Genomic DNA, 27,427 nt, shown 5'->3' with positions numbered 1-27,427 from the left:
TGATAAGAAAATAAGTTTTGTGAATACTCTACTTTTTTAAACTTGTGAATGAGATTTGTATAAAGACAACCGATATCTGTTATAATGAAATATCAAAAAAAAGTATGAGAGGTTGAAAGGCAACTGATAACATTAATATGTTATTCAATTCCATTACATACCAGGTAAAAGCTAATTTATAGAGAAAATACAAACTAAAACAAAAATATATATTTAGGCTAACTTCTTTGGTAACAAAAAAACATACACATAATGATCAAATTTTAATGTGAAACAATTATGGCAATAATTTCATAGATAAATTAAGATGATGAAATAGGCAAATTTAAAGAGAAAATTGCCTAAGGGGCTAGTTATACAGATAGCTCATTCATATCCTAGATACAAAAATGGGCAAAAATGTACAGGTTAAGCATTTTTAAAGAACCATTACAAGAAATCTAACATATAGTGATGCTCCAAAAAGCATCAGTAAAACTCTAAAATCCATCAATATAGCACCATAAACCCTATATTGGTAATCAAAATGTGTATTCTGATGAATTTTTAACCATCAGTATATCTCTTTTCGGTATAGACCTATACTGATAGTTTTTAAAGGTATCGAAATAGTTTACAGAGATATACCAATGGTTCAGGACCGTCAGTAAATGTATAGCGGTTGGGGTAACATCTGTGTGTGTTCCACCTTATACCTTTTAGCGATAGTCAACACCCGTCAGTATAGACTTGTATGTTTTAACTTTTCCTGCCTATACCGATGGTTAATGGTCGTCAGTGTAGACTTTACCTATACTGATGCTTAAAGGTTGTCAGTATAGATTTGTAATTTTTTTTTACCTATACTAATGCTTAGCATCTGTTAGTATAGACTTGTATTTTTTAATTTTCTTATCTATACCAATGGTTAGAGACTGTCAGTATAAAATTGTATACTTTAATTTTCTTACCTTTATCGATGGTTAGAGATTGTCAGTATAGACTTATATGTTTCATTTTTTATTATATTTTGGTGACTGTTAGTATTACCTAAAATATTCCAACGATCAAGTGTGTCAGTATAAATGTTAAGACGTTGGTAAATTTTTGTAAAAATTATATTTTTAATTATAAATATTAATTTATTTATAATCATAATATAATATGTTTTCATATAAACAAAAAAAAAACACAATAAAGTAAAAGATATTTAATAACATTAAAACTACAATTAAATTATTTATAATCCACAAACTTTGTATAAGTGAAAAACTAAAGTAATTGTACCAAGTCGATAAAACAAACATCAATAAAACAAACATAGATAAAGAGTTACATCACTTCACCTTAAAAAACACAATCATAAGTTTGCACCACTAGACACCTAAAGATCTTTTGATCACCTTAAAACTTTAATAGAACTTTGAACAAGATAATCTTAAAAAATATGTAAATGAACAAACAATTGCAAAACCACTTCAATAAGAAAAAACATACATGCACTTATTACAAGCCCTTTCCAAAACCAAAAATTTTCATTCATACAAAATATCACAAGTCTTGAAAAAGTTAACAAGTGTAGCTACATCATATAACTAACAAGTTCAATGAACCCAGCTCAGTAACAGTATTTAATATACCAATTAAGCATAACAAAATACAACAGCCTTATTTCAACAAAGTGTATAACATCCAAAACAAAACCAAATCCCCCTACAAACATAATGCTCTGAGGAAATAAACAACTTCCTAAAATAAATGATCCCATCATAGATTTCTACAAAGAACCATCTGCATAGCATAAAAAAATCCAATTAGAATTCTTGTAAATTATCTTATATGTAAAGAAGGTAAGAAAGTAATCATTCATTCATATAGCAGTAGAAAAAATTTTATAAACATCTTATTCATTAGTGTAATGCATGAATGAACAAAAAATAACATAATTTGAATGTGTAATCTCTATATTCTTTTAGTTTAATTCCAAATAATAACTTAATGAAACCAACATAAGATTATTTTAGTCAACAGAACTATCATTAAACAAATATTTTCACTATAAAATTCAAGTCTACAACTACAAAGCATGCTTACATCATAAGAATGCCTTTTTAAAGAAAAAAAAAGACAAGAAAGCCTTCTCAAGAGAAAAAGAGCACGCTTTAAATTATAGTGTAATTTAATGATTATGGCAAAGATGATGGGTAGTGTTTCAAGATCATAATTACATTATTCAAAATTGATTTTGGCATTCTATCTAATATACAAGTATCAAGCAAAGCATTTCCACATATATATCATATGATAACGAGTTTACAATTTTCATTTTCATTAGGTTAATGACTTGAATTTAAAGAGCGATAATTTTCACGTGGGATTTCTAGAGCATTACTAGCATCAAAAACCTAAAAATAATTTAAAAGAAATTTCAATAAGGTTCAAGATTCATGAGCTAGATGACAATTTACATATATATAAACTAAAATAGATGTTATATATACCTCTCTATTCACCATGTGAGTAATAGTATTCAAGATATCCATATTCTCATTAAGAAATTATCTTTTAAGTATCGATAAGATAGTATTTAAAGTTTCTTTCAAGTTTTTAATTTCAACCTTCAACTTTTGTACTTCTTTTTTATGCTAAACCAATTCATAAGATGAATGACCATGTTGTTTAGATAAAGTAGATACTATACCTATACAACGAACACACCTTTTTCTCTCTGGTCCTTTAACTTTTGAATAAACATCATCTTTTCATGAACTCTTCAAAATTTTGAGCACTAGTTTCACTCAAACCTTATTTCATGAGTTCCTAAATTTGTAAACAAACATTTGAGTATAAAGAAATTAAACATAAGTTAAAGCAAGTAATAACTAAATTAAATACCATAATTTCAGCTGTCATGTCATTCACAACACTTCCATCTTTACATGTACAAGAAAGAATATACACCTCAGTACGTGATGGTAAAATTCCATTAGCTTTTTGTTTCTACAAAGGTATAACATTAATTATTGTAATGACAAAATCAAACATATAAAAAGTAAACTTCATATTCATTTAACTGAGTGCGAGAAGAAAATTGATATATGTACCAAGGTCTAAATGATCATCGAGAGTGATTTTGTTCTTGCGTAATGAGACTCATCTAATTTTGAGTGATTTGTTTTGTTTGTCTCACTTGTTCCTTTAAACAAATGAATAAGAAAAAATATATTATAATAACTTTGTAATTATTATCATAGTGCTCAAACAAAGTAAATAGTATATGTTGTAAATATTTACCTTCACTTTATTAGTCAACCAATTTGCAGCAAGAAATAGGAATTGACTTTTGTTTACTCGAGAATCATTAACCATTATAGCCATTTCCTTCGGTGTCTTATGTTCATCATAAAATTTAGACTTCAATTCGTTCTTCCATTGCCTCCACTTAATACCCATGTATCTTAGTGCCTAAGATTTAATTTTTTAAAATATTTCTTCATCAACGAGCACATCAGAATCAGATTTGTGAAATTTAAACTTTGACTACAATTTAAAAAAGGTAATTGGAAAGAAAATGTCAATATATATTTTACGAATTACTACTATTAACTAGAAACTAAAAGATTGTTATCATGACATTAGCTAGCAATTAAAACATTATCGTATTGATACCTCTAATGTGTTCCACATTTCTTCCTTTTTAGCATCCAACATTTCATGCAAATTTGTATAATTAATTGGTGCAAAGCTAGGCATTCTCACTATGCTACCAATGAATCAAGTTAAAAAGCAAGATTTATCACCGATAGGTATAACATCATCATTGACCTTAACAACAACATGCTCCCCTTCTTCCAAATCCCAAATATCAGCCATACATGTAGGACCTTTAGCTTTTTTATATTGAACATTTCCTACATAGAAAAATTACATGTAAAGAAAGTAATTAAATTTCTTAAAAATTTAAACAAGTACAACATTATAACACATAGAGAATTGTACTAACATAATATAGTGTTTTTATACTTGAATTATGTTTAACTTTTTCATCTTGATCTTCATTATTTGTAGATTGAGAAATTGGTTCTTGAGATTCTTATAGAAGCTCATGTTATGAAGCTTCTGGATCTATAGGCACATGTTGTTCTTCATATTGTGTTTGCAGTTGAGAGCTAAAGGCACGATTTGCCCTAGTGATATTCAATCATCTATGCTTTGCCATCTCAAGTCTAATAATACATAAAATATAACAAAGAACTTAATAGTGGTAAACCATATAAAGTATAAAGTACAATTTAATAAATTACATGATCACACAAAATTAAGTAATTCAAGCTAGTAACATAAAAACAAAATATTAGTGAATTATGTCTTACATTGCAAAACCTTAACAACAATTTAAACTATTACATAGAATTAAAAATGTCCTCCCCATTATGTTTATCTATGGGATCTTCTTCAACATGCTCATTTTCCATCTCTGGTGTGACCTCCATTCCTTTATCATCAACTTCACTTCTAACTGAATTTGAAGTACCATGAGTGTCATCAAATTCAACATGAATTTTTCCATTTTCTTGCTCTCTATGTAAGGATGATTCATCACCCATATCAAATACATCTCTAAATTTTGCATGCTTGATAAGAGCCTAACCATTATGTCTTTCATCCTTCACATAAAAACTTTCTTAGCTTGTGATGCCAAGATAAAAGGTTCATGAACCAAATTAGTTCCACTGTGAGTTAGATGTGAAAAATTCACAAGAATAAAACCAAATTTATCCTTCTTGAAACCTTTATTTATATCAATCCAATCACATTTAAATAACATAAGTTTCATTCTACTAGTATAATTCAACTTAATGATGTCTTTTAAAATCCCATAATAGTTAACTTTCCCCTCAATAGGTTATGCATCTCTTGTACTTGCATAACTCATCATCTTGGTTGTTACAACAATCCCACTATTTTGAGTTTTCAAGTATCTCTCATGTGCCTTGGTATGAATCTAAAACCATTAACGATATAACCAGTGTATTTCCTAACAATATCAGTTGGATCACGAGTAAGCCATCTAAGTTGATTTGTGATGTTTGTATCTCATTGTTGATCCAAATTAGCAACCTATCCAATTTTATATTTGGTTAAAATAATAATCTAACTATAAAAACTTTATTTACATATTCCAAACTATGATGTGTGACTTACATGATCACGAAATCAATTATGAAAAGTTTCACTTTACAACTTTTGTATCTCATATGGCGTAAGCCGAGGAGATTGATAACACCTTTTAAGAAATTGCTTATGTTTTCTACATGAAAAAAATTCTTAAAAGACTGTACAATATACTATAAAAGAAAATTATCAAGTATAATATGCATATAGATAAGTGATCTTACTTTATAAAAAGAGCAACCTTAGCAGAATTAAATAGCACATATCGATGCGCTTGAACCAAAGTTATAGCATTAAGTACAATTCGTGAGACCTTTTTACGCTTGTTAACATTAAAACCTTTATGTTTTAATGTTCCTAATGGTCTTTTTATAGTAGAAAGAATGGATATTTCTTCTTCTACAAAGAGATTCTTATCTTTATTTCAGATGGGTCGATTAAAAATAGTTTCCATCCCATCAAAGTATCTTGAACAAAAAGTTATGCATTCATTTGCTAAATACCCTTTCTGTAATTGAACCTTTAGGACAAGCTCTATTGCACACATATGATTTAAGAGTAAAAAGAAACCTATATAAATGAAAGTTCAATAGAAAAGATCATTAGCAAACATCCTAGTTAAATTTTAATTAAAAAACCTATAACACTTTAAGATATACCTCTCAATAGGATACATCCACCGATAAATGACTGGACTGACAATTTTTGCTTTATTTGTCAAATGGATAACTAAATGTACCATTATTGTGAAAAAAGATAAAGGAAAAATCTTCTTCATTTAACATAAAATTGATATAGCCTGAGATCAAGTAATTCAAGCTTATGTTCTTCAAGAACTTTATAATAAAGTTTTTTAAAAAAGGTGCACAAATCAATAAGAACCAAATGCACCTTATTAGGTAAAAGACTATCATATTGTTATAGGAAAAAACTCTTGCATTAAGAGATGACAATCATAACTTTTGAGCCCTATTAGTTTCTGTTGTTTAAGTTGCACATAACATGAGATATTTGAAGAGTATTCATCTGTAGTTTTCATTTCTTGGAGAATCTTTAAAAAGAATTTTTTTCAATTAAGCTCATTTGATATGAAGCTTGAGGTAAGTATTGGGTATTAGTGCTAGGACAAGTCTTTGGATGAAGAACACTTCTTATACCCACTTCTACAAGGTTAAGGCATGCTTTATAGTTATCTTTTGACTTCCTTTCTTGCCCAATCAATGTACCAAGAATGTTATCACAAACGTTCTTTTTTATATACATCACATTAAGATTGTGACGCAATAAAAGATGTTCCCAATAAGGTAATATGAAGAAAATACTCTTCTTCTTTCGTTGCCCATCTTCATTACCATTTCATTGTTTTAATTATCTCAACACTTCATTTTTGAATGTTGGTGAATGAGCACTTCTAAATTCTTGAGTCCCATCAAATGAGTTTTTATCATTTCGAAACCTATAATTAGGTTATGACCACCTATGATGGCACATGTAATAATACTTTCTACCATGTTGTAACCATTGAGATGCAGTATCAAATCCACAGCAAGGACATGCATACTTTTCCTTAGTACTTTACCCAGACAAATTGGCATGTGCAGGAAAGTCATTAATGGTCCAAATTAATGCTGCATGCAGTTGAAAGTTTTGATTTTTTGAGGCATCAAAAGTCTAAACACCAACTTCCTAAAGTTTGTATAACTCTTTTACTAACGGTTGTAGGTATATATCTATATTGTTTTCAGGACCTTTTAGACCAAGAATAAGTAGAGAAAAAATAAAGTTTAGATATTTCATGCACATCCATAGAGGCAAATTATAAGGTATCAATATAACAGGCTAAGTGCTGTATGTCACACTTATAGTTTTGAAAGGGTTAAAGCCATCAGAAGCCAATCCCAAGTGAATATTATAAGGGTCAAAGAAAAACTCAAGATATCAAGAATATAATTTTTTCTAAGCTAGAGAATCTGTAGGATGTCTTACACGTCCATCCTTAGTACGCTCACATTCATGCCAAGTCATCAAAGGAGCAATTTTTGAAGACATGAATAACCTTTATAGTCTTGAAATTAAAGGAAACCAACGTAAAATTTTAATAGCTTTTTTCTTTGTTTCGAACACTATATCTTCAGGTTCACTTTCTACATCATTCAACCTCTCTTTCCACCTAGAAGCACCACATTTTGAATATTTTTTTTCATTTGCCTTATCCTTCCAAAACAACATGCAATCATTGGGACAAGCATGGATTTTGTCATATCCCAAACCTATGGCAGAAATCATCTTTTCAATTCTTGATAAGACTCTAGGAATGTATTACCCTCTGGCAGAGCAGGTTTCAAAACCTCTAACAATGTATTGAAAGATTTATTTGTCTAACCATTAAAACACTTAATGTGGAACAAATAGATTACAAAGGAAAACTTTGTGAAGTTTTTGTAATTTGGATATAGTTTCTTCTCTACATCTTTAAATAAACCATAAAAATTGTCACTATCAATTCTATGACATGGTGTTGCTTTACACTAGTGTCTCCAACTTGCATGTTACCCACATCAACATTCATAGCTCTTTTAGCCATCATATCATGTAATAAATCATGAATGTTAGGACCTTGCCCTCTTTCTTCATCATTAGTTAATCTAGCAGGTAAACATGCATCCAAGACTTCCTCGTGGAATACCTATCGAACATATCTTTTGAGAAAATCATCACATATTATATGATCAAATGCATCTCTCCTACAAACTCTAATTGTGTTGACACATTTAACATAAGGACACCAAAATTTTTCATCTTCATATGATATTGCAAAGGTAAAGCTAAAAACCTAATGACTCATTTTATGTATTCTTCACTAACTCTTGACATGAGATTTATCTATGCCTTATTCATAGAACATAAGATGATTTTCCCTAGTAATAAAATTATATTTAATTTAAAAACTTAAATTAAACTAATAGCATTTAATTTAAGCACTAAAAAAATTTGACTATGTAAGCGTAATGTAACATTTTCATTAAGAATAATATTTCAAATGTACCTTTATAATTAAACTTATGTATTTTTAGGAGAAGCACAACCAAGATCAATTTTGGTTGAATAAGCAAAAGAGAGGCAGAAGATAAAAGGAAAGTAACTCACAATTGTAAAAGGACAAAATCTAGGCTGCTTGTAAAAACTGTGTACAAATGAGGGATTTTTGCATGGAAAAAAAAGTTTTAAAGCCTAAAAATTTAACTAAAGATTTTAGCTACAAAGTTAAAAAGATCAAAGGTAAGGGAGAGTGAGATGAGATAAGCTTTAGGTGAGGTGAAGACTAAAAGGTAAGGTAAGGTAAGGACAGTGGAAACAAAATTTTCACTACTTTTGTTTTAATAAGTTTAGATTTTTTTAAAAGGTTTTCATTCCCAAGATGTGGGGGCATAAGGTAAGGACGATGGATTATTGAAGGCATTTTTGGCTATAAAACACCTTGAATAATCTCTAGATAGGGGATTATTCCCTTCAATTTTTTATGAGAGATTATTTGAGGCATTTTTTATCAAAAACGCCTTCAATAATCTCGTTCATTTTTTAGGCGGGGATTAAGCAAGGCATTTTAGCTCAAAAAACACTTTGAATAATTTTCTTATAAAAAATTAAATAGGGTTATTGAATGAGCTTTGGAATAATCCCCTTAGATCTTTTATGAGTGGATTATTGAATGTGCTTTTGGTAAAAAATGCCTTCAATAATCCCCTCCATTTTTTAGATGATTATTGAAGGCATTTTTAGCCAAAAAACACTTTGAATAATCCCTTACAAAATATTAAATGAGTTATATAAGGCGTTTCTATAAAATGCCTCAATAGTCCAGCTTTTTTTTTACGAATTTTCAAGGCATTTTTTCCCAAATAACGCCTTCAATAATCCCCTTTAATTTTTATGGTAGGAATATTTAAGGTGTTTTTAGCCAAAAAATGCCATGAATAATCCCTTACAAAATATTGAATGAGATTATTAAAGGTATTTTTGGCTAAAATACCTTGAATAATTCGTGGATTATTCAAGATTTTTTTTGGCCAAAAATGCCTTATATAACCCATGATTTATTCATTGGAGATTACTGAAGGTATTTTTCTATAAAAAATACCTTCAATAATCCCAGCATTCTTTTTTTTTACGAATATTCAAGGTTTTTTTCTCAGAAAATGCCTTCAATAATCGCTTTCAATTTTTACAATGGGATTGTTAAAGGCATTTTTAGCCAGAAAACTCCTTCAATAATCTCTTACAAAATATTGAATGGGGTTATTGAAGGCTTTTTTGGCCAAAAATGCCTTATATAACCCATGATTTATTCATTCATTGCGGATTATTAAAGCATTTTCTATCAAAAACACCTTCAATAATCCCAGCATTTTTTTTTCAAATATTCAAGGTATTTTTTCCCATAAAATGCCTTCAATAATGTCCTTTAATTTTTACGATGGGATTATTGAAGGCGTTTTTAGCTAGAAAATACCTTGAATAATTCTTTACAAAATAATGAATAGGGTTATTGAAGGGGTTTGTGGCTAAAAATGCCTTGAATAATTTGTGCATTATTCAAGGCATTTATGGCCAAAAAATCCTTGAATAATCCCTTTCAAATTTTATCAGGATATTATTGAAGGTGTTTTTGCCTAGAAAATGCTTTGAATAATCCATAACAAAATATTGAATGGGGTTATTGAAGGTATTTTTGGCCAAAAACGCCTTCAATAATTCGTGTTTTTTTTGGATTATGTAAGGCATTTTGCTAAGAAAATGCTTTTAATATTTCATTCAAAAAAAATTGAACTTTTTTTTTTTTTTGTAAAATGCCTTCACTAATCATTTTTTAAATTCATTTCCCTATCTTGAACTTTGGAATCCCAAACTATTATTATAGAGAATGATTAAAAGTTGCATTGCAACCAAATCATAACCCCTAAATCCATTTAGTTTGCCTTTTGGTTTTTTCATCTCTTCCATCGCTGTCGACCTTCAACAACTCAATGCCGTGCACCTCTCTTTTTATTAGTATATCCTTATTTTATTTATTTTTTTGTATTTTTAATAATCTTCGATATAGGTATTTTTTTACCGTTTCTTACTATATATTTTTATTCATTCCACCATCACCTTAGTTGTCCAATCACCTTTTATTGCATGTATGGTGTTTCTATGCAGTTTTGTTTAAATATTATGGTTTGCTGAATGGTATTGTGGAAATTATGTGTATTTTTTTACTCATTATTTTTTTTGCTTGGAACTTTTATTTAAGGTGGGAATCACATTATGGCTTGTCCTTATAAAATATTATTGGTTTGAGGATGTTTACGTATATTGATGTAGTAACTGTAGTATGATATTGGTTATATTTTATTATGTACTGTGTGAAATTTAGAGAGACAGTTTGGTATATTTCATATAATTATGATCAAAATCACAGGTATTATGTAATTCAAAGAACATACTTCTCCTGCTACAGAACATGAAGAAGACATACATGTAGTGAAAAAAGAAAAAGCAAGGGGATGAAATAAACAAATTAATGTGACTGACACAAAAATTCATGTCGTATTCAATCAAAGTGGACAGCTTATATCTGATGGAGCTACCAAGTTGGCTAGTTATATTGGAGCGATCATCCGTAGTAGCATTTCTATTATGTACTATAATTGGGGACGAGTTCTTAATGATCTAAAGGATTGTATATGGGAGTTGGTTGTGGTATGTTTATTCAACTATTTCATAAAATTTGTTAAATGATCATTTAATTGAAATTCAATGTGTTCACACTAATTGTGTTAAATTTTTTAAGAATGGTTTGATGTCCCAATTGAATGTAAAAAGCTTGTGTTGCAATCTGCTGGGAAAGCATTCAAAGACTTTAAAAGTAGATTGACAACCCAATATATTTTACCATTCGCTTATCATGGTGATGTGTTGGCTATTCCACCTTTTTCATATGCAGATGTTATAAGTTATCAAGATTGGATGATTTTTGTTCGAGATCGACTATCAAAAGATTTCTCAGTACACATACCCATTACAAAAAATTGTTTATAAGATTTTATGTAGTATATTCGATATCTTAATATGTGACTTACGTAATTTTTTTCTTTTCTAGAAAATCAAAAAACAACAAAAGAACATTCAAGCCAAACAAGTATATCACCATTTGACATTAAGAAAGGGTTATGCAAATATCAAGTATAAGCTTGTAAGTATTCACACACGTGTTTTATACTCATAAATGAATTTTTATGAACATTTGTTTAATAGATTATGATTCTTATATTGTCATAATTTATTAGGAATCAACTAGCTCTGGCATCGAAATTTCTAGATGGGATGTATGGAAGCAAGGATATCTATAGAAGGATGGATCATTTATAGATGAAGCAACTGAAAAAATGGCTAAAAAGATTGTATGTATAACTGCTCATTGTATCACGTATAATTGGCTTTGTGCTTGTATACATGATTCTATACTTGTATAGATTTGTTGTTACGGCCTATCTTATTATTGTCGTTCAAGATGATTATGCTATTAAATTTAAATCTAGTGAACTGCAACCCACTATGGCAAAGATCCCTTGTTTTTAGCATGAGGAGCGAAAGAAAGACATGGTCGAGTTTGTGGAGTTCATAAATTTGTGTTGCTATCAAAGTTTTTTAGTAATCAACCTAAAACCCCTCAAATGATGAATGCACAATATGAAGTAATCATTGATCAACAATAGCAAAGACTTGATGACCAAGAGCAACACCTGAATGAGCAACAACAATGACTTGCAACTTTAAAGGCGATGTTGACAACAATGTAGCCTAGTATGCCTGTAGGCCAGTTGGATAGCATCATCTAGCTAGAAGAAGCTTCATTGCATGTTAAGTAGGAAACCCAACCTCCGATACCAGCCATGAGGTAGGATTTTGTTTATTCACTTCATATTTATATGTTTATTACATTTATTGATTTGGTTTTAATACTTATATTTTATTATATATTGTAGCAGGATGTTGGGACTAAACTATGACCCTTCTCAGGCTGTTATTCACTTGATCATTTATTTGAAGGAAATTGCATTACTGTTGAGTTTCTGGATGTGTTATTTGATCAACCATTAGTTTCTTACATTAGTGGGGGTGAAGTTAAGGAATTTTGTAACCTAGATGAAATATCAGCTGGTGATATTGTTGCTTATATGAGGTTAGCTTATAAATTTAAATATATAAAGTTAATATGTATTAATCTATATTATGGTGTATTACAAACTAGTATTGTTGATTGTTATTGTGTAGCTTCCTATATAGAGAGATCAAGGTGAGACAAATGACTTATCGATTCAGATTCATTGACCTGAATATTATTAGTGAGCAGAGTGGCGCAATCATTTTTCATGCTCGTGATGTGACTCAATGCATAAAAGAAGGGCTAATTATTATTTGCTCCTATATAATGCTACATAAGTTATATTCATGCAAATAATTATTCTAACCTTACTCGAATCTGAGATGATGCCTAATTTGAGTATATCATTCTTATTATTTTTTAGTCGTTATTGGCAGCTTATTTTGATCGATACCAATTCTCATACTTATTTAATTTCGCTCAACCAATGGTGATGCCTAACCTTGATATTCAAAATTTTATAAAGAGATACTACATGTTATTATATTATCTTTTATTTCTTCATAATTACTTTTATTTTTGTATTAAGTAATTTTTATCTTTTTAATTTAGGGTAATGTCTAAAGTTTATAAGAAAACAAAGATAAATTGGGTGTTATTATCGATAAATATTAAATTTATTCTTTTATGCTGAGTTTGTTTGGATAAATGTTTCCTAAACCTATTAAATTTATTTTTTAGGTATCTCGTCAACCAGGATATACTAAATGTGGATATTATGTCCTTCGTTTTATGAGGGAGATAGTTTTGTATGAATTTATGACCATATCATTCAAGGTTAGTATTAATTTCATAAAATCATTATATCTTCCAAAAAAAATGCTAAATTATGTTCTCGTTTATTAACATTTACTTCTAATTTTTTTTAGTGGGAGAGTAAAGGAAGCTTCCCAATAAATGAACTTGATGAAATCCATAAAGAGTGGTGTGAGTATGTATTATCGTTTGCTAAACCTTGAGATTGGAGATTATTGGTTGGGTGTAAATATATGCATTTAATTTGTTATAATGTTTTTAACATGCCATGTTGAATGGATAATTTAAGTTTCTAGATTGAGGTATTGGTTTAATATTATTGGCATATATTTGTTTTATATCAATTGGCAACTTATATGAATACACATATATTGAGTACAATTATTTGAAAAAAGTATATTTATATGGCAACATTATCAGTTTTAAATTCGGATGTGTGGTCAATTTATTGAAATACTATAATGTTCATAATGTAAATTTTAAAATGTAATTCGTTGTATCACATATATAAACCAAATGTTTTTTGGGTATAAACCTACAACTGACTTTCATAAATGCCTTCAATAATAACCTCTCATTTTTTTTTGGGATTATTGAAGGCATTTTTGTCAAAAAACACCTTGAATAATCCTTTAGAAAAAATTGAATATTTATATGAATATATTTATATGAACATAGAAAAATATTTATATGAATACAAATACTACTATATATGTAGATTATTTATAATTTGACTTTTGATTTAGAATGATTTTAAAATTTTATGAAACCATATTAAAATTGAAATATTAATTGAAGGCATTTATGGCAAAAAACGCCATGAATAATCTTCTTCAATTTTTTTGATGAGATTACTGAAAGTGTTTTTAATCAGAAAATACCTTGAATAATCTCTTACAAATTATTGAATGGGGTTTTGAAGGCGTTTCTGGCTAAAAATGCCTTAAATAATAATGCATTGAATAATTTATGGATTATTAAAGGTATTTTTTGTCAAAAACGCCTTATATAATCCCTTCAACAAAATTTTTTGTATGGATTATTGAAGGCATTTATGGAAAAAACAAAAGCCTTTAATAATCCCCTTCAAAATTTTTTGTATCTATTATTAAAGGTGTTTTTGGCAAAAAACACCTTCAATAATCCCTTCCAAATTTTTTGTAAGCCAATAGTTTTTTTGTTTTGAGCCTATATTGACGGTTACATTAATAACCATCAATATATAACATATTTATATTGACGGATAGTCATATACCATCAGAAAAAGTTCATTTATACTGACGGTTAAATAAAGTGTTGGTATAAGTATGGTATATTCTGACAATATTAAAAATTCGTCAATAAAAATCTCTTTTATTGATAAAATTTGACTGTTAGTATAACCAAGTATTAGTATATGAAAAATATTTTGTAATAAACCAACAAAGAAGTGACAACTCTATAGCTTTTAAGTTAAAATGTTGGGTATTAAATTTGAGATAAATGACCCATTAGGAAGCATTCCCAATGTACACGTAACTTTTTCTCATCCTAGTTGTTGAAAATGGATGACGAATAGCGATCTAGAAACTAGGAAAAATTTTTAATCGTTTTCTTTGGGTCGAGCATATTCCGAATCAAAAGAAACCATCACTTTCTGCCATTTGCTCCAACTTTTGGCTTGCCTTTAACATATTACATTACATTATGGAATGTGATACACTAATACATTAGTCTGTAATGATATTAACATTTGAGGAATTTCAATACATTGATAATTTACTAAAAAAATTCCGTGTTGATAGATACAATAAAATCAAAGTCTTATGGGTTTTATCTTTAAGATAATGATACAATTAAAAAAATAAAAACCAAAAACAAAAATATAAGAAAATATAGTGGTTTTGCTAATTTACAGGTTTATGTTAGATAACCTTACAAATTAAACTTTTCCATGAAAGACATAATACAATAAAGATTAATTAACCAAGAAGTTTAAGTTAAAGAGCATTGTACCTTAATTTTGGATGCAAGATTTCATTTTTAAAAGTGATTTGCTACTTGTAAAAGTATTTAATACAATCAATGTATGATATATTTAAAAAATACAGTATTTTAAGTGAGACTTATTAATCAAATTTCACTAAAAGCAATTGGGTTTCATGAAATTTGGTAAATCTAATTCACAATTTGCTCTTTACAATCTAAAACATAAACAAACATTTCTACTATACAGATATAGTAACAATAAAGTAAAACCTATATGTATTATTAGGAAAATAGTTAATTTTGCATCAAATCTATACGTAGAAACCTATAATTTCTACACCACTAATAATTTATAAAATCTGTACACCGAGAATGCATTAAATACAAACTCAAACAAAATAGTAAATTTTACAGCTTTTAAGACCATCTAGAGAGGAGATTAACTCCAAATAAAATCAGACGATACCTTGATTTGTATTATCAATAAAATAGTTAATTTTGCTACTCTTCTCCTCATTAATCTTTACTTTCTAATCCAACTTCGAAATTATGTAACATTTTTTCCCAATCTTATTTGAACTCAAACTTTGAACAAGAGGATATAAGATTCTCCATGAAGTATCAAAAGGAGCTCTAACTTGAATTTTGTACTTCTCACTAAACGGGACACAAAGCTTAGCAAATTTGGATGCTTCCACCAAAGAGTAAAAGGTGAGAGGGGAGCAGCGATTGTCAAATACACAGCATGCTCGTTTATTTGCTGGAAAATCTACAGTCAATAAAAAGAGAACAGTATTTATTATATAATTGAACTAAAAAAATCTTGCTTAACAATATATTATTTTCTTAAAAGGCGAAAACAATCTCTGTTAAGAATTTAAAAGAAAAATCTTTCTTTTAAAGGAATGTAAAGAAACTTACTTAGTTGGCTGCAACAATTCCACTGTATTTGAGTTCCTAAATTCTTTTTGGGTTTTTCTTGTTTTGATTGGATTACAGGAATTCTCAAACGTATTGTTTAAAACAGGGGAGTTCTTTAGCTCAGTGGTACAGCTGAATGTTGGTAGGTGGATTTCCAGAATCCCTTATGGCACAGTTGAATGTTGAGTAACAGCATATTCCCAATTTGCTAACTGACCTTCAGAAGGCAAATTCCCATACACTAAAAAGGTGGAAGCAAGTTATTTAAAACATATAACCAAATATGTAACTAAATGCAGAATTGCAATGAAAGACGCAAGAATATAAAACTTTATTAGTCTTGGATAATTAGAAAAATAATTGGTTTACTAAGTTAAATTCATGTCTGTCATATCCACAATGAAAAAGGTGGGCAACTACGATTTTATCCTTAAATAATCAGGGAATTATTAGTTAATCAAAAAGGATTTTGCCTTATATACAAATCAACAAAATGGCATAAGTTTCAGCTAAAAAGTTGAAAGGAGTCCAACCCTCTTTAAAAGTGCCATAACATCCTTCTCGATTCCCCTATCCACCATTCACGTAGATTCTCCGTTTTTTCTTGCTTCTCTCCCCTTAAACCCCGATTGAACTTCACAACACAGCATGTCATAGAATTTACATACAATCTCCACGTGCATAGATTTAAAGTGGGCATAACCAATTGGTTTCTTTGATCTATTAAAGATTTCAACTCATTTGTGTCATAACGTATCAGTACGGAGACTCAATCGCTAGACATAAAAATATTTATGAAATTGTGAAAAGCACAGATAAAATATTTTTTAGGATGTGATTGGCCACCCATAAATTTTATCTTTTAATAAAACAATAAAACATGTTTAAAGCTTTATTGAAAAGATAATTTTGGTCTGAAAAAATAAGATCGGATTCAAGACTCTGTTATGTGTGGGAAATGATTAGTACCCCCACAACGCTTATAAATTGGTACCAATTAGTTATGCACTATCATTGGTTTTGGATAAAAATGATTTTTATATGAAATTTAATTACAGTTCCCTTCATTTTGTAAGAAATAAAATTAATTTTTTTAAATCTTTTATTTAAGAATATTAAGAAAATCTTTAAATTAAAGAAATACCTTCAAAGTCTCCAACATAAAAGTAGAATTCAAAAATAGTCTTTCCATTTAAGATTTATCATAATATTTCTTCTAAAAATAATAAAATAACATTCTTTGTAAATAATAATTATTGAGGACTCTTCAACATCTAGGCAAAGTACCAATCAATTATATTTCAAAGAATGTTAATTTTATTTTATTTGTTTAAAACCAAAAATTAAAAAAAAAAACTTTTTATGTAGCAAAAAAAATGTAATTAATATTAAACAACCATAACTAAAGCAAACATATATACATACATTATAAATGAGGACATTAATTTTAAAAAATGAAACATATACAAAATGATCATCAAGTATAAATTTCAGAATTAGGTTTTCAAATATAAAAAGACCACTCGGACTCTCAAACATTTAGGTAAAATTTGGGTGCGAATTTTTATATTTAAAATTCTGTCTTATTATTCTTATTATTTTTTTTTATAATTGTTGTTTTAATAAAACAAATTTATTTGTAGTTGTGAAAGTGTATAAAAATTCTTAATGAAATAAAATTTAGTAAATACCCCAACATCTAGGTGACATTTGAGAACATATTACTTCATAAAGGGTTTTCATGTAAATCTTTATAAATTTAAAAACAAGTTTGGGATATCAGTTAGATTTGAGTTTAAATTCTAAGAATTTACGAACCTTCCTAAAAGCCTCTAATATCTAGGTAAATTTTTGGAGCAAACTCATTTTTATAATTCTTTCAAAAAATGGATTTTTATATGCTTATATTATATATATATATATTTCTTGCTTTTTTAAAAATTATTATTATTATTATTAAAAAAATACATTTGTTCTAACAAAAATTAAAATGCATAACTAATAATAAAAACCTAAAAATAATATATATAAAAAATAAATTAATTAATAAAAATAAAAAAATTATTTGAATCAGATCGATCAACAATTCGATCGATTCAGCTGTCTAAATTTGGGATAGAGGTGGTTCAAATTGGTTCAATTGGTTCAGCCAGTAAGATACGGGTCCTAGGTAGGACGCGTGGATCTTACATTGGGTCATGGCATACGCAGATCCTTTTTACTAAAAACAACATCAGGCTTAATCTTATATATAAAAGCCATTTTTTTTACTTCATTTCTTCTTTCTTCGAAAGAAAAAAAATCCTTTTAGCCCTAAAAAAATCCTCTCTAGCCTCACTAGAAACTGGCACCATGCCATCGAGCTAGCCGCCTCCTGAGGTCATGTTGATGGTCCTCGATCGTCATTCCAATCACCAAGAAGTCCAAAAAGTTCCCAAAAGCTTCCCTTCAATGCCTTCTTTCAGATCTGGTCTCCCTTTCGTGAGAAACAATTCAATCGGCATAGATCAGACTTCTAAATTTTTTTCTTTTTTTTGTTTTTGTTTTTTTTTTTAATTAAAACTAATGGTTTTCTATTTTTATGTGGGAAGCTATGGCACTGAGGCTTCTCCCTTTTTAGAGGACTATTTTTTTCTTTTTTTATTTATTTTTTATTTGTTCGTTTTGGTGCTTGGGACTATTGGTAGAAGGGCTGCAATGGGGGCTAGGTCTTATGCATGGAGACTGGGTGGAAGGGCTGTGGCTCTTTGGGGTTCAGTGAGGATGGAGGCTCGGGGTATGAGGACTGATGCTTGGGTAGTATAGAAGCTTAAAGGTGGCTGGATAAAGGGGTGTCTGGTCCAGGGCTCTCTGGGTGCAGGTGTACGAGTAGGTGCTAGATCGGAGGTACCGGTGTGGAAAACCAGAAGGGGCTTGGGCAAGGGTTGTGCCTAGTAACACTGGTGTTGGTAAAGGTACAATTGGGGTCAAGCTAGGGGCATGCTCATGGTAAAGGGTACGGGCGCCTGGACCTAGGACTTGCGCTAGGTGGTTCTGGGATACGAATTTGACTAATGGCTTTTATTGGGTTATGGCTATGTGTGCAAAGGCTCATGAAGGGCTGTTATAAGTGTTGGCTGGGAACGGGTCTTGGTGGTCTAGGGTGTGTACGTGCAGGGTTAAAGTAAAAGGCCTCGGTGCCTGGATGAGATTGAAGGTATTGGTAAGGGTTCTTGGTGTAGGGGATATGGAGTTGGGGATAGAAAATGGTGCTCAACCTTTTTTGAAAATGGGTGCCTCTCTTCATTTTTTAATTTGTGAATTTTGTTGCCTTACAGGAGGGACCAGCTGGAGATTTAGCTGCTTATGGTATGGAGCAGGCAGGGTGCTGGAAGTGTTCAGTGCTAGCCTGGGGCAGTGGTTGGTGCACTGTGCAGAGGCCAGATAGATTTTGCCTTATTGTGGCAATGGCTGTCGGCCACTTTGCTTGCTTTTTTTTTTGTAATTTAATTTTTGTAATTAATTTATTTTATTTTAATTTTTTTGATTAATTATAATAATAATAATTTGATTGATTAATTATTTCTTCATATAGATTTTCTTGTAAATTTTCAATTAATTAAATTAATCTTAAATAATTAAAACAAATAATAAAAATAATTAATTTAAAACAAATTCAAACAAATCCAATTTAATGCTTAAATCGATTAAACAAATGCAAATTAAGCTCGAAAAGGAAAACATTCACTTAAAAAGGTTCGAACAAATTTAAATCAATCCAAACAAAATTAAGTGTCTACAATCAAGTAGGTCTGTACTATCTTTCACAAATAAAATTATAGCTTTGAAAGTTGGGACTTGCATAAATTAATCCATAACTCCCTACCATGCAAATTTACGTGCATAGTGTTAGGTACACCAAATATTTCTTCCCAACACGAAACAACAATTTAAAAAATTACATGCATAAATCTAATTCATTTGCAACAAATAATATTTTGAAATAGTCATAGTTTGGAATAATGAATGGCGGTGTTTGTGTTAGTAAAAGCTTACTTAAGAGGTAGGCTACTTCCAATAAAGTGGAACTCTCAGCCAATTCCTCAATTGGATACCTTCTGTATCTCAGAATCCCTTCATCTCCATTTATATAAGAAATCAATGACTAAACTAGAGCTATATTCAGGTAACTTGGATCATAAATTTTCAGCCCTTTCTCATTATTCCTTGTTGTAATCTGCAATTAAATTTATGGTTAAAATCAAAATCAAATAATTTAAAAAAAAATAAAAATACTAACAAATTGGTTTAATTTTTAAACAAATATATAACCTTTTTTAAATTAGTGGCTTTGATAGTGCCTTCGCTGGAGATAAAGACATGGTACTTTTTTCTAATTTGTTCATCCACGATGGTTAAATATTTGCTAACAGAGCCAACGGTCTAAGCCATGAATTCATAAAATCTAGGCCACAAAATATAAAATGCAATCAGGTGTAGGCTATTTTGACAAAAGTAGAGGATGGAAATAAAATCCAGGAATCAAAATCATAAAAAATGCTTAGATTGTGGGAGTTCCAAGATGCTTTTGATGAATATCAAGCAAATCATTCACAAAATACTATAACCAAATATTTAGAATTCAAACCTAAAGAAGATGGTTATTTACTTGAATGGGCAAACTATTACCATATTGTTTTCTATCGCTTGTAACTGTGAAAGTAGGGACAAGAAGGATTGAGTTTGTTTTATGAGAAAGATCAACTATGTGTTGTAAAGTGGAACCTGATTAATATTTTGGTTGGAACATTTTTAATAGAAGTCAATATTTTTTAGCATATAAGAATTGCATGCAAAGCAAAAGAAAAAAGGTATATAAAACATGCAAAGAAAAATTTTAAAAAAAATGTGAAAGGAAAATTACCCATTTTACAAAGAATTCAATCCTATAGAGGCTTGCCATGTGGGATTATAGTGGGCGGCTCTGATCAAAAAACAAATAGTTGAGCAAAATGGATGTATTGAATTTCCATTTTTGGTGGTAATTGATAGGCAAATAAAAGCCTAAATTTGATTAAAAATAAAAGCTCATTAAATCACCATAACATAATCGAAGAAAAAAAATAATGAAAAAATAGATCACAAAATGAATATTAGAGAAACTTCTAGCAAACCTAGAGATGAAGCATCCAATCATACAAGCAATACACAAAAAATAAAAAAGGAGTTTCCTTTTGAATTTTTTTCTGTTCGGGTGCTTTGAATCAATTGTTAAAAAGCTAATTGAAGAGTAAAGAATCTTTTCTTGATTTCTTAGATGGTGAAAGATAGCCAAAACACTTTTTTTTTTTGTCTAATATTTGCTTTTTAAAAGCTTTTTGTTTGGGGGTTGGGGATACAACTATAAAAAAAAGGGAAACAATTGTAAAGAATTTTTTATTACCCAAATCTATTTTCTAAATTTTTTAAGACATTCAATACATGTACCAAAAATTGGAGTTGGAGACTCTTTTTATTGTAAGTAATAGATTGTATCGAATTTAGGATTTACACAAAAGTTTATAAAGAAATTTAATTATTAAACTTTGACTTATTTATTAATTTAACTTATTTTTTTAAATTATCCTTGATGTAAAGTTATGAATAATTGCATTTAAAGATAATTAATAAATAATTTCACAAGAATTAATTCTTTTCCAAATGAGTTTAATAATCACAGAAATATGAGACATTAAATCGGAGACTTCAACTATGTATATAAAAGTTCAAATTATACAATAGATACTTGTACTTTAGTCTAATAGTAGAATTAGTTGCTCTATCTAATGTGTTCAAATTGAATTTTTATACTTTAATAAATTGTCAAATTTAGTCAAATTATTAATGGTCTGAACTTGATATGGTATTTTAACTTTTTTGATGTGGCATTTTTACTTACATGGCTGTTGACTTTGCTAACTTGTCAAATCCATGTGGTCAAAAGATGATGACATGGAAAAAAAATTTTGTCACATCTATATTTTTCACATCAACTTTATTCAAATTATATGGCTCGTCTTTATACTTTGGTTAAATGATGAAATTAGTTTTTCTACCTTAATATGTGTTTAAATTTGGTCTTTATACAATAATTAATTATAACATTTAAAATTTGACCTAAAATAACACATAAAAAACATAAATTATTAATTCAATTGTGACATTTTTTCATATTAGATAAAATTTTTTTGGGATATTTAAATTCTTTTGGATATTTGAATTATTAATTGACTTAATTTGAGAAATTATGTTAATCTCAAATTAGATTATAAGCCTAACATAAATTGAATTATATATTTTATTTATTTATTTTGATTTATTTTAATTTTTTGTTAATTTCTATTTTCAATATTTTTTAAATATAAAAAACTAAAAAATAGATAAAAAAATAAAAAACTTTAAAAATGACAGAAACACAAAAGTTAGATCAAGAAACCTATAGTCAATAAACCCAACAAAACCTTATGCATAATTAACAATAAAACAATTGTAGAAATCCCATTTTGTTCAATTTTTTTCTATATTTAATGGGTTTCAAATTTCTTCTCGACATAGAGTTCAAAAATCGTTTTTGGATCAATTGGGTTTTAATTGTGAAATTAGATTTTAAGCCTAAATTTAAAGGCCTAAAAATATTTTAATTGTTATTTGTTATTTTCTTTAGATATTTTTATTGTTAGTTAGAAAAGTCAAGAAGTCAAAAAAAAAAAAAAGATGGGAAATTGAGAAAAAAATGAAAATTATTTTCAAAAGATTGATTTGGGAAAATTTTAAGAATTCAACAACAATCTACAAGATAACACAACAAAAACAAAGACAACCAACAAAAACAATTAGAAGCAATTTTTTGGTTGTGAAATTCTTTCTTAAAGGTTTCAGGTTTTAACTTTTTAAGGCATTATGTTCAGTGTTGTTTTGGATGATAATACAAAATGGTAGTGTCGATGATCAATTTTTGGGTATTGGTAGTTTTTGGGTTTTTGGAATAATTTTTTTCCACGATTTTTGAATTTTCCCATCACTGATTTGTAAAAATCCCATTGAAATCTGAGTTCATTGAATGAGACTTGTAAAGAGAAGCAAGAGGAAAATGAGGATGAGAGAAATGAGAAAAGAGGAAAATTAAAATATATATATAATTTTTTGTTTTTAAATAGGTTGAAATGATATCATTTTAGAAGACAAGTTTGGTGCAACTCACGTGTTGACGCATGCATGGAATCTATTATGACTCAACCTATTTGTATTAAAAAGTTTTTTTTTTTTTTGCTTTTTATTTTAGTTTTACTTTACTTATTTTAGGTCAAATCTTAAGTTCAATAATAAATTGATGTGTAAAGACCAAATTTGAACACACACTAACGTAGAATGACTAATTCCATCACTTAACCAAAGTATAGGGATGAGCTATATATTTGAGAAAAACTAAAGTGAAAAATGTTGATGTGACAAAAAAATTTTGCCATGTCATCGTCTTTAACCAAGTAGACTTGACATATTAGCAAGGTTAACAACCACGTAAACAAAAATTCCACATCTTTAATTTTAACAGAAAAAGTTTAAATCATTAACGATTTGACTAAATTTGACAATTTATTGAAGTATAAAAATTCAGTTTGAACACATTAAGATAAAGAGATTAATTCCACCATTTAATTAAAGTACAGTTATCAATTATAAAATTTGACCTATATAAAACTAAAAATTAGTTGTCATTAATTTGTCTAAATAAGGTGTTGAATCTGCAATCACATATAATTTTTAATATGATGCGATGATATCAAATGAAAGGAATATAAAATGATTTGAGTTAAAGTTTTAGTAAAATATATATATATATATAAATTTAAAAAAAAATTAAAAAATTATCTTATATTTAAATGTATTAAAATAAATTAATATAATAATAATTTTTATATTTTATATAAATTTAATATTAATAAATATGATATGAATACACAAAATTTTAAATTCAATAATGAACAGTGTAGACACCAAATTTTGTCCAAGTTGATTCAAGTTTGTTCAATTTTATACTTGATATGAATGATTTGAATTGGGCCAAGTTAAGCGTTTTCATTAAATTGACTTATTCAAACTTAATTACTTGTGAATTAATTGCTTTTGAATCATTTTTTATGGGCTAAAATCCAATCCAATTCTATTTAGGTTAAGGCCTAATTTAATTTAAGTCAATACAAAATTTAGTTAGTTGGACTTGATGGCCTAATTAATGGTCCAAATATAGTCTAATTTAAAGCTCAAATCTTAAGGTCCAATTTCCTTTTTTATTTGAATAAATTAGAATAAAATAAATTTAAAAAAGTATAAAAACAAAATAAAATAAATAAAAAAAAGAAGAAGACAAGTAATTTGTTTTACAAGAGCAAGCTCCATTACTCTAAAGCCTATTTTTACAGGTCCATTACCCTACAATAAGACCCTACAAACAGCTTGTAGGTCACAACAACCTAAACTTATAAACATCGAGCTTTTATTGATAAATTGAAGACAATCCATACAAATGAGATGGGAAGCCATTAAGAAAATACAAAACACCACTCGACATAAAAAAAATTCACAGAGAAAAATTCTTCACAAAATACCATTGCCCATCAACCTTCAACAAAAAAAAAAAAACAAAAACCACCATTGTAACCCTACAAGTACTGAATTCTTAACATTCAGCAAAATACTAGAAAAACCAAATCACAAGCTCACCACTACCAACACTTATTTGGCCCTTTGCCTGCAGCCACTAAGACCTGAAACCCATATTGGCTTTGATCTACATATCACCAACACATAACTAAGGAAAAAGAGTGCAAAAATTTGTCAAAAATTAAAAAAAAAAAAAAACCCCACAGTCCCTTCATAGCTCATGACTAAAACCCATTGATAGCCTAAAAAACTACCCAAAATAGTGCCATCTTTATTATCCCACCCCCACCAGGACTAACCCATCATCTTAAAACCACCATTACCTTTTTCTTAAGAAAAATCAATCCCTTTCGGCATCCACAATCATGAGCCAACACCCACAACACCCATTCAACCAAAGTTTTTTCATCATCACCAGCTCATTATCCCCCTCCCTTAGCCAAACACTTCTAACCAAAAATCCCTACTGCCAAACCAAAATTCAAGCACTTTTTCTAGCCTACCAAAAATAAACCAAAAGTAAAAAAACAAACAAAACAATAAAATTAGAAACAATAAAATAACCATAATCTTTTACTGATGAACCTAGCACCTAATGAAAAAAATAGAGAAGAGACCTTTACTCAATGGAGTTTTTAGGTATGGGGTATTTTAGCTTTTATGGTGTTTTGAGAAAAAGATCTTTGGGTTTGTGACAAAGGAAAAAAAAGGCTATTTTTATTAGGACTTAATGATAGCATTGCTAGTGGTGGCAAAAATAGAGGTTTGTGGCATCGTAGTCTTTTAGGTGATCTAAAATGATGAAAAAAATGAAAGGAAGTAGGGGAGCAACATATGAAAAATGCATAAGAATCAAATGGTGGAAAAAAAAAAAAGGTGAGAAGCCATAGGTGTTGAGTTTAGATCTAGGAAAATTTAATAGAATTTGTAGAAAACTAAGCTCAAAATGGTGATCATAGGGCCAAAGGGAGCTTGTGGCAAAATTTTGTGAGGAAAAAGATGTTAGTTGGTGGTGGCGCTGGCGATGGTTTTCATCGATCAGCCATTTTTTTCTAGGCTTAGAGGGCTGGCTTTAGTTTTTTGAAAGAGCTAGAAATCCTTTTTAAAGAAGAAAGAAATGAATTGAAAAAAAAATAAGGATTTATAGTATTAAAAAAAAAAGAACGATCAAACGGATCAACCCGACTTAACTTACCTATGACCCACCAACCCAAGACTGACCTAGGTTGACGGCCTAACTCGATTTTGGTAGATCCAGCCCAAACCACTTGGTTCTAGCCCAACAATTTGATTCCTTAGGCTTAGCTAATTATGGGTTTTAGGCTTCAACAAGAGAATTTTGTTAGGTATAATCTCTTTACCTTAGTTGTTTCATTATGTGTATTTTTTATTTATTTCTCTTTTGAATGCATGACATGAAAGAAACGATATTTATGAAAATAAAATTGTGGATATTTGACACTACAATAATATTATTATCATGAAATATTTATAAAAAATTATTATTTTTTGAAAATAAAAAAAAAAGATGATATTTAGAAAAAAAAATTTTAGAGACCTTGTCTAGATATTGGATGGAATTCAAATCATTTTTTGAAAGATTAATTTTCTCAAATTCGGCTTAGATATTGGGGAATTAAAAGAAATTTTCCTTAAAAATAAATAAATAAATAGAATTTCTTTCATTAATGATAAAAAATAGAATTTACTGAATATAAGATAGGTCAATTTGGTTAATTCTTTGTATTCACATAATTTATTTATCCCTTATTATATTATTCCCTAAAATAAAAAATAAAAGTGAATTAGTAAATGACAATTTTAAATTTTTTTAATAAAAAAGGCTTAATAGTCGTACATAAAAACAATTATTGAGATCCTACCTAAATATTAAAGGGCTTTTCAATAATTACTTTTTATGGGAGAATGTTATGCTAGGTTTTAAGGAATATCATGAGTATTTTGAGCACAAAAATATTTTTTAAAATTTTGCCTAGATATTTGAGAATATAAAGTATTTCAATACTAAATATTCTCATTTTATTCCTAAATAATAAGTTTTTTTATAAAATAAATTAAAAATAACATTTAAGTATGTGTTAGATAAATTTATTTGGTTGTCTGCATTTTAATTTGTACTCATGTCATACATATGCTCTATATGATATTGCTTGCATTTTTGGGATCCTACCTAGATATGGGAAGGTTTTTCATTAATTATTCTTTATAAGGGAATATTAGGTCAGATTTAAAGGGATTGGTATGAAAGTCCAAAGTAAAGAAATTTTTTTTAAAGTTTTGCCTAGATATTGGAGAATTAGAAACTGTTTAAATACAAAAGATTTTCATCTTATTCTTAAATCAAAAGGTTTCTTTAAAAAAAGAAGGATTTTCATAAGATTAAAGTTTGAAGGAATCATTTTAAAAAATTAAAAATATGACCATTCTTATCAATAGTTAGGATAAGATATGATCAATTGGTACCAATTTTTTTAGGTGATGTAGGGGGTGCTAATCTTTCCCCATGCGTAACATACTCCTAAACCCAACTTTGTTTTTGTAGACAAAAATTGTGTTTTTTGATAAATTTTAACCTTGCTTTATTGTTTTATTAAAAAGATAAGCTTTTTAAGTTATCAATAACAACTAACCAAAAAAGATTGGTGGTGCCTCACCCTTGTTTTGAAACTTTTAAAATTTTCTTTTAGCAGTCCCCAAAACTATTATGATAGCTTGGTGACT

At 28.6% G+C, this 27,427-nt stretch overlaps 1 long non-coding RNA gene across 1 annotated transcript; it reads left to right on the top strand.

The window, feature by feature from the left end:
* The first annotated feature begins 18,601 nt into the window (after positions 1 to 18,601).
* LOC149513120 (uncharacterized) lies at positions 18,602 to 19,575 on the top strand. Its single transcript, XR_016330786.1, has 2 exons — positions 18,602 to 19,202; positions 19,324 to 19,575. It is a non-coding gene; the product is annotated as an uncharacterized LOC149513120 (long non-coding RNA).
* Positions 19,576 to 27,427: the final 7,852 nt, after the last annotated feature.

The sequence above is a fragment of the Durio zibethinus genome, chromosome 20 (assembly GCF_047325235.1).
Source record: "Durio zibethinus cultivar Kanyao isolate XHJ-2024 chromosome 20, ASM4732523v1, whole genome shotgun sequence".
NCBI lineage: Eukaryota > Viridiplantae > Streptophyta > Magnoliopsida > Malvales > Malvaceae > Durio > Durio zibethinus.
The sequence above is the reverse complement of the archived record's forward strand: the minus strand, read 5'-3'. Positions and strand labels throughout refer to the sequence as shown.